We start from the raw sequence: 14249 nt of genomic DNA on the forward strand, positions 1-14249 counted from the left end.
TGTAACGACGGCAGCAAAAATGGGAGTTTTGACATCACATCACTATCAAGATTTTGCTTGAATTCAGGACTAGTACATCACTAATTGCATAGTTTAATAAAACACATGGTGCTTGAACAGTTTAATGACAAATGTATTAAATTTCAAAAATGTTCTTTGTTAGAGGAATACAAACCTACCTGCTTGATTAAAAAAAAAAAAATCATAAACCCGCTCATTTTACTTTCTACTGAAGGTACAATTATTTAACAGAATTTCTAACTGTCTTCCTATTTTTATTTTTTTATTTTTTGCCTTTTTTCGTTCTTCACCATTTTGATATTCAGAAAGTGTATCGTTTGCCTGGGGGAGACAGTTTATTGAATTATAAGAACTTGCTCACCCACACTGTTTCTTTACTGGACACCCTGCTGCAGCTGATTAAGATGTGAGTGGTGCAGTAGTTGGTGTGTGCTTAGCAAGCAGATTTCAAGGCCTCCTCTATCTAGGTCTCCTTATATTATTAACAGATTGGAAGACTAGTTATGCACAATATTAGGAAAACAATAACAACCATCACTGCAGTGAGCCTGTGAAGGAAAACAAAGTAGAAAACCAGACCCAAGTAGTGTTCTGTTAATTACTGTATTTAAAATTATTAAAATATCATATCTGTTTTAAATTACTTCATGATCCTTTATCCCTCAAGTCTTTATTCTTAATGACGCCATTTTCTTTGGTCCACATATAGCTGTAATTAAAGCACACCTGTCATGTTTTGGAGAACAGAGAACAGCGGGTGCCCAGTCTTCTATCCGTTGGAATGAGCTATGCCAGTTCAATCACCCTGATTATTATGGAGATAAAAGTGCTATGATATTATATGCAAAGCTTTAAGATGGATCTACATTATGTAAAGGTGTGAAGTAGTATCTGGAGTAATGTTCAGATTTATGTTGTATTTTGGGGTTGAAGCCATTCATTTGCGCTTCATTCATGTATTCATTCAGTAGTCTTTCTTTCTACCGCCACCCTCTTAATGGCCAGTGCATTGTTTTGATGCTATCTGTGCAGGGCTGTGGTGCTTTGCTGAGCAGTGGGTTAGATTATTATTGATGGTGCTGGTTAATGCACAGTGAGAGTGAGCTCAGTCCTCAATGTTGCTATAGTAGGTGCCGATTATTAACATGGTCATCCACACTTTTAGCCTGTAAATAATTTTCCTGTCTTGATCCCATGATTGATGACCATGTAAGTTGCAACCAGGAAAACAGTATACTTCAAACTATTATTAACTTGTTTTGGATTTTATTTTAAGAATGAAATATTTGACATGTAGGTAGTATCCACAGCTGCACATCTGTAAAATAGCAACATTTAACAAGCATAGCTTGATATTTTTGTTGAGATTTTAAAGCATCCTAGTGTCTCAAAAAAGTACAAATAGAGCCAGGACATGTATATATTTCCAAAGGTAGGAAAAATTAAATAAACAGCAGGAAGGGTCCCTTCCCATGGAAACAGAAGTACAGATGAATAAAACCACTCATCAGGTGAGAACAAACTGACCTCAGAGTCAGACATTCATTGTTCTGTCTTGAACACCTGTTCCATCAAAGCCATCAAAGCTTCCTGCACTGCAACTTGTTTTTGTTCTCTCATCTCCCATAAATGTATAGTTCCTCTCATTGGCTGTGATAAAGCTTTAATAAGACACAAATGAACAGGATGTTAATGGTAAACACATGTTAGTACGATGATCCTGAGTAAAATTATATTGTGATGAGATTGATTAATTTTATTTAATATTGATGAGGAAAGCTCACTCAGTGCTCCCAAGATATAACATATTTGTATATGTTATATCTTGGTGTCGTATACATTTGTTCTTGGTCAATCATTTCTTAGGCTGCAGACTTAAGCAAACACACAAAAATGTAAAAATTTAAAATTAATTTACAAGTGTTTTTTACCTGTAATCTACCATTTTTTTGGTAATCTGATCTCTTTGAAAGCCTGCTTTCAGCTGCTGAAATGTGCTATGGGAGTGTCTTTAATTTTCACCCCATTAATGTTTTTTTGCACAGCCACAATATTTCAAAACATCCCAGTTTGTCTAACTTATATGAAAGGGAGGTGTGAGGAAGGCGTTTTAGCCAATGACAGTGTTCTGTCATTACCATACAATGTGGGAAGTACCAGATTACTCTGTGCTCTGTATGAGGACTGTTATCAACTTCTCTGTCATCTACTTTTTAAAGGATTTCAAACAGTAGGGATGATATGATAGAACATTTTACTGCTTTTTAAAGGATGACTTGTCTTAACCACAAATTCTTTGTATATCTTCATTTACTTGGTATGTTATTACTTGTGCTATGGGAGTGTCTTCTTGGCACTATCTGTCACGCTTTAAACTCTACACAGAAAAGTCAGCCACCAGGCACTTGGTCAAAGCCCAGCCTTTTTCACCAAGTGCCAATGTAAACAATTTCCTAACGAATATTTTTGTGTTTGTGTCTGGACCTTTTATGCCTAGTCAAAGCACCACCATGAGAAATGAATACAAATCATGATAGCCGTTTTCTTATGTGGCCGTCCATGGTGTATGCTCACTCGCCATTGTGTCTGCTGTTTTCACACCCATGATGAGGGGTTAGTTGAAAAGCTGCTTGGCTGTATAATACAGAGCTGATTGTTATTCTGCATGCATACATGTTGGAACAGCCACTGTTATTACAGTTCTTGTTCTTTGTTGCAGTCGTCCTGCGCCCCATGTGGAAAATTACATTTTAATTTATGTGATGATTTTTATTTGAGCTTCAAAAAAAGTTTGTTGCTCAGATGTACATTTGGAAATGTTGATTATTTCTCGTTCTTTTAACTCTTTGTTTCAAAAATAAATTTTATCCATTTAAGATGAAGACAAAGTGCATATAGTTGCATTAGCACATCCAAAATCCCCAGAAATAAGCCTAACTGAAGAAAAATTTGCACATGTCAACCAAAACAGACCAGGGTCATGTTTGCATCTGCAGTTGAATTTTGAATGAATAAATATTTTCAGGTTCACTAAACCTAGCACGTCAAAAACACATGTGCCTGAGATAAAGCATACACACATCTCTGTTGTTTTACATACAGATAAAACCTGGCAGGTTTTCCAGAGGTCAGCCAGTCAGTGAGATAAAAAAAACAGAACTGGAAGGGGGACATATGGACATGCAGACAGACAGGTAGACAGGCAGAAGAGGGGGTGGTGGGACAGTTTGGCAGCCAGGGTCTCCCTCCAGCTGCATTATTGATAGCTTCTTTGACAAGCTGCTGCTCATGCTCACCTCAAGCACTAACTGGTGGGTTTTTGTGGGGGTTGGTTCCATGTGTAGTTCTTAATCATGGTGCCACCCAAGTTAATATAGTCAAAATGAATCAGTCTAAATCCACAGAAGGCTGTCCTATATAGCTCAAAAGCAAGTAAACTTCAGCTCCCAGGGCTGTTTCGAGCAATGAAAGTTATATACTAGTCATTTGATGAAGTTTCAAAAGGGAAAAGAAGCAGCAGGAGCTGAGTCAATACAAATCTAGGATTGCTATTCCAAGGTCAGGAATTCAATGAACTGAGGTAACGAGCAATGAAATGGTTATTGAGTAAGAGCATAATGAAGAAAGATTGAGAACAGTCTAGGCTTTTTGTTTGCCTTGATGGGTAAAAAATAATAATGGTATCCATTTAAAAATAAAGGACATTGAAAGCAATTGTCAGGGTTTTATGTGGATCAGGAAAATGGAACAGAAACTGAAGGAGAGGAAGCAAAATCCTTTGCACAGCAGACAGACAGACTGAGTGGGAGGTCTCTGGGCACATCTCCAATGCATGTTGCCCTGCATTAGCACTATAGCCATCCCGCAAGAAAAAGACGGTGAGAGAAAAAGAACCTCGGCAGATGAAAGTCTTCTATCTGTCCATCCATTATTCATCGATGAATTAGATCGTGCATGAATGAAGTTGAGGAGGAGAGCGCAGAAGAAAAGAGCAACCAAGGAGAAAAGGATAGGGTTTGTTTAGATAAGATCATAATGTTAAATATTAAACAATTTAAAAATGACATTTTCTTAGATGTGGGGAATTCTACCAAAAAGAGCAGGTTGCTGAGACAAGGACACGTGAAAGAATGATCCTGATGTGGTGTATTCTGGAAAGCCAATGGATGAGGGACCAAGGTGAAGGAAAGGGTAATGGTGCTCAAAGGAGTAGAGATCGTCATAAACCTTTACACCTCCTAAGCAGAACTATGAGGGTTTCTACAGCTCATCATGGGTCCTGTACTCATGGCTGTCCCCAGTTAGCACTTTATGTCCTCAATGTACATTCAGGACATCTGCACTTCTCTGGCTGAAATGCTGCAGGGAATAAACAAAGAAGTGCAAATGGAAATGCTTTTCCAACTATTTTACACATACTATTAGACTGCAGTTGTCATCTCTTCCGCCACAAAGACAGAAGATGCAGAAGTGCTCAAAGAGATGTAAAAAAACATCTGTCCATCCATTTCTATACCTACTTGTCCTTGCAGGTGCAAGGTGAGCTGGCGCCTATCTCCAGCTATAATTGAACCTTAAACAGGACAGTAGAGCAATACAGAAACTCACAGGACTGACGTACATATGCTGAAATAACACTTGTATCTTTTTATTAAGTATTTTTCTTTGTTCCAATAAGAATACAATTCTGGAAATGTGAAATAAAATTAAAATATAGCTTATTGGATCTGGCTGCCATGTAGCTCAGTTGGGATCAGGTTTTTGAAGCATCAGTGATCTCAGCAATCTCATGCATGGAAGGCATGTGAATATAATTAGATCTGTCGTTGTTGATTATTTTTCATGTTTTAGCACTTCCAGAGCCTGCAAACTGTAAGGTAACCCCCGTTATTAGATAAGTTGTTTCATTAATCAAATGTTAAGAATCTTAATTGACAGCTTTGGCTGCTAGCCAACAGGTCAGCAGCCTCTGCAGCATGGAAGCTTGTGAATTTGTTGTAGCAATTAAAACAATGTGCTAAAAATGAATTTACAGCTTTGGATGTCATGTACATTACCCACATCACATTTATGTTTTAACAGACCAGATGAATGGTTAATAGAAAATAATAATAAAAAAAAACACACAGGAGATAATGATAAACAAGGAGAAAATATAGACTCATGACTTTGTATTTCTTTATTTTTAGTTTGGTGTTTTCACATTCAGTGTGTCTTTGCTCTATGCCACGCTCACATACAACTAGATAAAATAGGTTTTCACATGTATGCTTTTAGTGCTACTCACGCTCACAGAGGTAGCTGCTCTATGTAGAGTGAGTGGGTGTGATTGTGAACCACGGGTGATGACAAGAGAGCCATATGCTGATGTATTTTTATTTTTTCTAGTGCTCTATTAAGAGGAAAACCACTTGCATGTTCTTTTTCTACAAATGTTCTGAGAATAGTAGAAAATATTAGTTGATAGACAAAACTGACAAGCCCTTTTAAATGTCTAATCCTGGACTTTGTTATTTTTACATTTCTCAGCTCAGTTTATTTGTTTTGATTTTAAAAGTTGTATTTTTCAGGAAGCATGCTGGCTGTATGGTTTAATTTATTCTTTATATGTCTTTAGGTGATTCTCTGGAGAGAACTTGGTTCAGACTGACTCAAAGGCATGAAAACATGGTTATGCTGGAGCATCACATTACTCTCTTTTTTTCCTCGTTATAAAGCAGTATTGCCTCTCAGATGATTATTGGGCATACTACAGGTGTCACCGCCCCCAACTGACAACTATTACCCTGTTTTGAAAATTATTACAATGACCTTTCCTTATCTACTGATGATTACTGCACTGTTATTATATTTTAACGAGATTGACCTCTTGAAAGTCAAGGGTACACAAGATAAATGCATGCTTGATTATTGGGCTTTGAAGGTGGCATCCAGTGCCTTGCAAAAGTATTTATATCACTTGAGATCTTTCTCATTTTCTCACCTTACAACTCAAATCTCAGTGTATCTTATTAGGAGTTTATGTGATACATCCACACAAAATAGTGCATAATTGTAAAGTGGAGGGAAATCACACATACTTCAAAACCCTTTTCTCTGAAACTTCTAAAGAAAACCCTCAAGCTTTTTTTTCTATCAATTTAAATTCTGATAAGAATAATAATTAAAAAAAAAAAAACAACCTTTGAATTTTGCTGTGGAAAAGTTCAAGAAGTGCAACTACTTTTTTAGGGCAATGTTTTTGGCATTCCTCAGGAATTACTGCTACTTAATTTTTATTCTTTTCTGCCTCTGAGATGAATAGAGAGACGTTCCAAAAGGACCGAAAGTCAGTGGGAAGTAAGGGAGAGTAGAGGATGCTAAAATAAATAGAAAAAAAATGGAAAAAAAGAAAGGTGACATTGGTGATAATTGAAGGAAAGGAAGCTAAATCCTAAGGGAGCCTCTATTCTGAGAAGTTACATCTACTTGTAGAAAATATGTGAAAAAATGAAAGCACAGGAAGAGCCTGTCTGGAAGGCGTTTGATCAATTGCGATTCCTTGTCTATTATCACTCTCTGCCATTTTTGCCAGTACTGTAATTTAGCTTTAACGTATATGAGGAGTGGGGTTTCTGTTCAGGGAGTAGAAAATTATTAGTCTAGATTTATTTCTTCTCTTATTTACCTTGCATCATCTTATAATCCTGTGACCAGAGGAGAGAGATCAATAATTCACAACTATTGTTCCCCCCCGGACAGCCTGTCTGTCTTTATATTAAATGATAAATTATTAACAATGTGCGAGATGGGAAATCTGCTGAATTTCCCTCCTGATGCCCATGAAATAAAAAAAAATTGCTTTGGCACTTAGAGGGAGCCATAATTTGACAACAAGGAAGTTTTTTTAGTTTTACGTCGTATCAGGGAAAGGTAGTGTTGTTAAATACTTAAAGAAACATTATGAAATCATTCCTTGAATCTCACCAACATGTGTATTCATTATGTTGAAATTTGTGCAGCTCTTCTTAAAATCACCATTTCAGACCATTTTACAATAAGAAGACCAATGAGACCAATGGTCTGATGCATATTTTACATTTATTGTTAGAAAAAATTTAATCTGCAGTCCGCCTTTAGTATGAGCAGACCTCTGATAATCAAGCATGTTTGTGTCTATTGGTATGTTCGTTGACTTGCACAGAAATTGTCTCAGTAGCAGCTGTGTCATTACAGAGACATGAGTCCTAAGCAATTTTTCAACAGAAACAACTGTTTGTGTCTGTTTTGCATTTTGTCTTCAGGCCTCTTCTCGACAAGTGCCATCTGATAATTAGGCCCCCTAATCACCTTATTAATATGCAGCTCAATTGAGCAGAGAACAACTTATAGTTCCCCTGAAAGGGTAATAGCAGACATTTAATATAAAATAACTATTGAAGATTTGTTTTATAGGGTTTTATCTGACGATTTGTTTATTTGTGGGCTGGGGCAAATTGTAGCATTGTCAATCTCTAAAGAATTTCCTTTTATTGCAGCCTGCAAATGGCATTGTGAAATTCTAAAAGTGTTCATGGGGGATGTAGTGGGATTGTGTATGTTTTGAAATAATAAAAAAAAAAATCTTTACCCTATTGTCTCTACCATTGTGTTGACAGAAAGCTGTGTCTAACTTTTTCTGTTATAGTTACCATGGCGCCACAGAAAGAGCCTGGAATTATTTGAGCCTCATTTTGTCCCTGTGACATTCAGGTTACAAACACAATAAAGCCAGAACATGCAACTAAAGGGCTTGGGTGATGTTGTGATTGTGAATTATAATGGTCTCTAGTGAATTCATGATGCTCCCCACTGAAAACTCAGAAAAAACCCCACAGAAAATGTAATTTAGATTAGAAAAAAATCTGAATAAAAATTGATATAAGCAAACTTATAGCATTCTAGTTACACCTAAAATGTAACTAGAATTGATTGTGAAAAAGTTCAATATTTTTTGTCACTAATTTCAGAACTTGCTTGGGCCTCCTCCTGCAGGAATTACTGCATCAATGCACTGTGGCATGGAGGAGATCAGGCTGTGCTTCTGCTGATGTGTGTTAAAAGCCCAGGTTACTTGGAAAGCAGCCTGCAGCACATCTGCATTTTTGCATCTGTTGTTTCTTATCTTCCTCTTAACAATACCATATGGGTTCCATATAGACTCTATGTTGGTCAGCTGAGGCCACCTTGTTGGCCAATCAAGCACAGTAACATCATTGAACCAGTTTTTGAAGGTTTTTGATCACAGTGGACCAGAAACCAGCAGATGACTGGGCATCCAATCATCACTGACTGTGGACACTTTCCACTAGACTTCTTACAATGTGGATTCTGTGCCTCTCCATTTCATAGCCGAGTGTACCAATTGCCTGTATTTCTTATGACGGATTCCTTCATTTCCAAAAATCCAAATGGATACTAGCGAGTTTGATGAGGTAGTTGGGCACCTAGCCCCATTTCTTCTCCGTCAGCCACTGCGTACCTGTCAGTGCAGTCACGCTGCGTGTCATCGTGACCACTTGTGTCTACTCCCAACCTTATCAGCTTGTTGTTGCATACTAAACAGTTTGATGTGAACTCTGTTTCCTACTGGGCAGTTTAATGTGCGACACAGATTATGCAATTGTAAAAACTGACCTTTGCACAGATGTGTCTGATGCATGTGCACCTTGAGTATGTGCAGACCTGTGCGGAGTGAAGTTCGCCCAAGTATGTGGGAGTCTTAAGTCTGCAAGAAGTAAACATAATTTTGGGCTAACTTTATGTGCTGTGTATTTGTGTGTATATCATATCACATGTTAAAAAGTATTGGATCCATGCAAATCCAATTGCATGGAAAAATAAAACGACAACAATGTTTTGCTGAAGGACATTAGGAGGTTTTCAGGAAGGGTCATTGGGCAAACACATCCACACGCACGCACCCATACGGATCTATCACTCTGATACCACTGCAGCCATGACTTTGTGGTTATTTTATGAATGTGATGAGTGGGAATTCAATTCCCAAGTGCTCACTGATGTTAGATCCTGTCTGCCTCGCTTTATACACACATTTAGTGAGCAGCTACTCCATGTTGATCGGTGGCATACACACAGTGTGAAAGAATCTCACACATATGCATCACACCGCTACACACATTACATGCAATACCACATGCATGCATATTCTGCACAGCATGCTCAGAAACAAGCCATGTGCTTCATACGCTTTCTAAACACCATCTTTAGAGCGTACGCTGCATTGCCCAGGTTTACAATAACATTTATTGGATCTTTAAAGAAAAGGGAGATCATGAAATTTCTGGGTCAGCAAAAGGAACACTGATTTCTAATCAAAAGTTTGCATTCTTAGTAAACTGAATAGTTTCTATTTGTGATACTGACAGTAGATTTTTCCTTTAATGAATGATTGTGATTGTAGTTAATTCATTCATTCATTCATTCATTCATTCATTCATTCATTCATTCATTCATTCATTCATTCATATACCAGGCATTTATGTACAGATATGTACTTAGACTGTTTCTAAAGTGCTAAATAATCTTGTATTTTTCATCTGTCATTGTTTTGGGAAAAAGGTAAACAACGTGCTTCCTGCTCTTGTAAATCATGTTAATGATATGACACTGAAGCACCCCAAGGTCAGTGCCCACATAATCAGATTGAGTCAGGAAATTGCTCCTAATCTAATAACATTAAGTATTGGATTCCTTCCTGCTTCCCAGGACTGTAAAGGTAAAATGGGCAGTATGACGGACCATTTATGAATTAAGAGTTAACATTACAATGCAAAAACGGAAGCAGAACTTCAAAGCAGAAAGATGGTCTACAGAACTGAATTATTAAAAATTGATGTTGTTACTGTCTGCGGCATGCATTATTCACTTTCCCTTTGTTTATGCTGATGGCCCAGATGAGTTTCTGCATGTATTGAGAATAATATCAAAGTCAAATGTTAAATGTCACAACTATTCAAAAACAAATATTTACAAAGTTTTGGCAACTTTGTATTTACAAAACCAAAGTTGCCAAAATATTTACCTATTTTGGTAAACGTTTTAATTAGGGTTGACCTGATGTAGTTTCATTGTTATACAATCCAAATTAGAGATCCAGTAATCAAAATGTTTTTGCCGATTTATAAACTTTGGTTTTGTTAAGATTTTACCCACTGATATGACTTTTTGTGGGTTTTAGTTTTATTTTAAGAACTATAATGGTAGAAATAATATTATCATTCAATTCTTTCAAGCCACACTGCTATGACTGGTCATAAATAATTTATATTAGGAGTAAAGCATGATTTGAATCTGTGTGATTGTGTTGTATTAAGAAAGAGTATATTTAAACTAGGGTTTTCCCTGGTACCATTCTTGCTGTATTACTTTCTTTAGTGGCAGCATCTACCCATTAAGTAAAAAACATTCAACAGATAAGCATATAATATACAGTGTATATACTACAGACACCCAATTGTACTTCTTTATTTGTGACTTCTGTTTTGTCTTTCATGTCATTTTCAACTCATAATATTTATTTTCTGTGTTTACAGCAATCTTTTTCCTATGTTTTGTATTTCCTTGCAGAGCCTAAACTGTTTCCACAACACTTTCTTAGTTATACACTGAGCCTATTTACATTATTATTAGTGGGACTTATCACGTAAAACTGGACTTTGCTGATCGCATAATGGATTCTAGGTGACCTTGGCAGGCGTCCTGTCTGACGGAAAAATCCTCCGTCCTGCCTGACAGAGGATTTTTCAGAGATTGGGCAAAATGTGTTCGTAGGAAACTGCCTTGTTTCATCTAGATTTATTCTCTAGCTTTTAAATAGCTGCCATGTTACAGAAATATGCCTGTGTGGGAATATATCAGTGTGTATGTGTGACTCTTATCGAGAAACTGCAGCTGTTGGGAAAGTGGCATGGTGGCTGGGAGCAACATCTTTATAAAACATTCACACTCCTTGGTTTTCTTAAACCAAGCAGACCAGACAAACACACCTAAACAATTACAAATAGTGTCCACGTTTTACATTTACTCACATATGAAGAACATTAACAAAACAGCATTATTCAGTTTTCAACTAGTAACCTCTTTATTTTATCAACAAGATATTTTCAACACTCTCCTTCCCTGCTGCTACAATCTAAAAAAGGCTTGGGCATCAAGGGAAGTAACCAACTGGCCAAATGTATTATTGGAGTGCATAGTGTGAATGCATTTCACTTGAAACATATTAATCTCCTCACTTTTTCATCCAGGCATCCCTCTACAGTTGTGATGTTGCACATCTTGTGATGACAACTGTGATTTTATGTGTTCTATTTCTCCCTCCTAAGCATAAGGAAATGAAACACTGTTTGCCCTCACATGTTTGAAGAATGTTTGATTATTGAATCCCCTCTGAAAAACCTGTGTATATTGAGATTATGAGTGCTTCTGCTTTGTCGTGACTGGTATGTTACTTTTCTGTGGCATTGCTGTGTCATTTAATTAAAATTTTCTTGTAAAAGGATCTGGGAATGAAATTTCAATTCTGAGTTAGCTAATCAAGCAGTAAGGAACTCTATCGGATTTATTTACGGTTTACTACAGTGCTTAGTAGACTGTGAGATTCAATAATGACGTTATTGGGTCATTGCTACAATGTTTCAGTTGCAGTTGCATCGATTGTGTTGGAGTGAGAAAGCAACATATCTAAAAAAATCAGTGGTAGACAAATTATGCATATGTCACATGTTGCAACGTCAAATTTATTAAAAAGCCGATATTGTACTATGTTTCTGTTGCATACTGTCTTTCTGCACCATTGAAACAAAAGGCAGATAGTGTGACGGGAATATAATGTTAGTTCCCTGAATCTTTCTGTTATTGGCATAGCCACCCTCTAGGGAAACGAACAGCAGATTTAATCTACAGCTTCTGTGCACTCTCTCAGCATTTGTCATGGTTATAGTAGAAAAGCCTGTGCTCTTGTTCTGCTTAGATTAATGACCTCAGTTTGGACTATTGACACAACACTTGTCTGTTTTTATGAGTCCTGTGGCTTCTGTCTATAAACCCCAGTGGCACAGGAGCTCACACACTAATAAGAGTGTAAGTAAACACTCACAAACACGCACACCTGGCTAAGACCCATGTATATTTCTTCCTATTATTTCTTTCTGCATGTCTAAAACAATGTTTTTATCCCAGTCCTAATAGATCTGAGCCTAAGCTACAGCAATAAGCAGAGCCAGTATTTTATACAGCAAAACCTCTAAATCATAGGAGAGCACATTGTCTTTTCATTATTTAATATAAACTTAGGAGGAATTTTAAAGGAGTCAACTTTTTTTAGAAGTATTGTTTGTTTGCTCTCTTTTGTGTTTGGCATAAATCATGAACAGTAAAAATCTGGAATATAAAGTTTTGAAGAAGATATATTAGAGGTGTGTTTTAGATTAAAGTGAAAATGTATTCTGTTTTTCTTAGATGGTTTGACATTTGTTTTTTGGAACAATTTTACTCTTCATTTTGACCCAAAACCTACAAATATTGCTAGATCTTAAATCTTAGCATGTTATTACCATCAACTAAGTTGATAAAAATATCATTTATTCCTATGCACTTGTTGTCCTGTTATTATGAATCATTTAATTCAAAATATCTCTGCACAACCTCATTAGAGTCCATGAGGAGTCCATTCAGAGTAAACATTAGAAACCTTTTTGGAGAAAAGAGGCAAACAAATGTAGGACAACACTGCAGTTACAAACATATTTTCCCATGTGTACTTGTAATATTTGTATTGTTTTGCAGCAATGTTAAAGATAAGAGACAGAGAGAATGAGAAAAAGCAGATGAGTTGTCCCTGTAGGCTCTTCTTCCTCTGTACCTACAGGATCAAACGCAAAGAGAGAACTGAGCATCACAGGAAATGTCAGCCACAGTTAGGATAACAGATTGCCCTGCCAAACTTATGTCTGTCAGAGAGAGGGAGCCGATGCTTGTATGTGGGAGACAGTGGAGAAGAAAGTAACTGTGGTGACACGGACTGGTTCAAATACACAACATGTAACATTTATCATCATATTACATGCACAAATGCAAACAAAACTATGGAAAGTGATGTTTTTCTCTGGAGAGACTTGTGCTTAAATCTTTCAGATCTAGATTAATTTAAATGCAGGTTGCAGCATATTGCTATATAGTCAAACTGCACAATACATTGAATCACAAATGTTAGCGTAGTTTCAATGTATCCAGTGTCCTAATTGTAAAAGCTCTTTGAATGCAACATTTGGTGGCATTAAAGCTCTGCTACCCTTTAATACATTTGTTACAGATTTTAGTGACAAAGATGAAAAAGCTCAAGGAAATAATAGGGCCAATGTGATGATAAAAATAAGAAAGTCGGGGAAATGTGAGTTAATCACTATCACTATTATACGGCCATCATAATATTCAACAATAATATTCCAACTTTGTCTGTCTGATATCTTGTAGCCCTGTGGCATATCCATCTGTTAAAAGACATAACATTTTCTAATATTTTAAAATAACAGTTTAATAGCAGAGTTAAAATATTATTGTTTAGCACAAAACTGTTGGTACTTAATCACTGTAGAAAAAGGCTCTGTAATTGATGCTTTAGACACAGATTAATTTATTCTCGTAGCACCTTTAGAGGTACTCTGAGAGTTGTAAGTACTTAGATCTGCTAACAATCAGGTGTACAATGAGTTAGTTGGATGTGATAATTGTGCCCTGTTGAACAGCGGCTGCTTGACACCGGCTATGATTGGCTAAAGTGGAAATTGAGGCTTGTGATTGGTTAGTTGTGGCTAGACTTGGATACAGGCTACTGACGCTTGCTACCCAGTTGCCTGGAAACAGCCATCCCTCTCTGTGTTAGTGGCCTTGGCAAAATGACAGACAGCATAAATGCTCTGCAGAGGAATGTGTCAATCCGTTGATTCTGCTGAAGATTTCTTTATCAGTCTGTGCTGTGGATATGTGCCATTCCATGAATCACATCTTTTTATCCCTCATGTTCAGTGTTGTGGTTTAAAGAAAAAAATATACAGTTCAGTGATGAGAAAACACAACATTGAACCAATAAGAATAACATTTTTTGTAGTAGTGATGATTTTAATTCCAGCATCAGTTTCTTTATTCTGTGTCAAGTGGGCTAATAATAGAGAAATTGGTTGTTTTTT

General features: G+C 36.7%; 1 protein-coding gene across 1 annotated transcript in view; it reads left to right on the top strand.

The window, feature by feature from the left end:
- xpr1a (xenotropic and polytropic retrovirus receptor 1a) overlaps positions 1–14249 on the top strand; it is a 67740-nt gene that overhangs the window by 10392 nt on the left and 43099 nt on the right. The window lies entirely within an intron of this gene.

This window comes from Gambusia affinis, linkage group LG10 (assembly GCF_019740435.1).
Source record: "Gambusia affinis linkage group LG10, SWU_Gaff_1.0, whole genome shotgun sequence".
Classification (NCBI taxonomy): domain Eukaryota; kingdom Metazoa; phylum Chordata; class Actinopteri; order Cyprinodontiformes; family Poeciliidae; genus Gambusia; species Gambusia affinis.